Source organism: Limulus polyphemus, unplaced genomic scaffold, assembly GCF_000517525.1.
Source record: "Limulus polyphemus unplaced genomic scaffold, Limulus_polyphemus-2.1.2 Scaffold368, whole genome shotgun sequence".
Classification (NCBI taxonomy): domain Eukaryota; kingdom Metazoa; phylum Arthropoda; class Merostomata; order Xiphosura; family Limulidae; genus Limulus; species Limulus polyphemus.
The window spans coordinates 435,785-436,521 of NW_013665978.1; positions in this window are offsets into that span (position 1 = coordinate 435,785).

Below are 737 nucleotides of genomic sequence, written 5' to 3' on the forward strand. Positions count from 1 at the left end.
CATTTCATCATTATACATGACTTTAGAATCATTGAAGCAAACATGAGATCTGCTATTCGTGTCTCCATAGAAATTTGTAGCAGCCCTTAGCAATCAATTATTTTGTAAAATAACCATTGTTTAAGTGTTTAAAAATATTGCAAATGTCTGTGTTCACTGACTATTTTACATCTTTATACATGTCCTAGAAAATATGCACAGTTCTTTTCTCTTAAAGAAGAGCTCGGTTATAATTCAGCACTTATATGCATACAGTAATATGGCACATGTAACAATTATAAGAGATAGTATGGTTAATGGTTTTAATCAGTGTTTAGGAGTAAACATACAAATAGATTTTTCTCTATTGAGCTTGGCTGGTAGTTGTACAAGTCGCAGAATATATTAACACTGTCTGTGTTAGAGGTGACATCAGGTTCCTTCTTTACCTTTTTTGTACACCATCAAGTGTTTTATACAGCAGAAATGATAATCTGTGAATTGCGTGCATAGCATCTACAATAACAACTGTTGTTTTGATTTACGTTAGTTAAAATCGCTTATAACATAGGCTTTCAACAAATTACGACAGAGTACAAATGTTCAAGATTGAGTAAGTAAACTAATTTGTGATCGCTACTTGTACTAGATACTGAATTATTTTTACCAGATAATTGAAAAGAACCCGCCAGCGGAAGAACAACGCATACAACAATACTGTTGCGTCAGCGAGGTCACGTGACTAGTATCACACCACT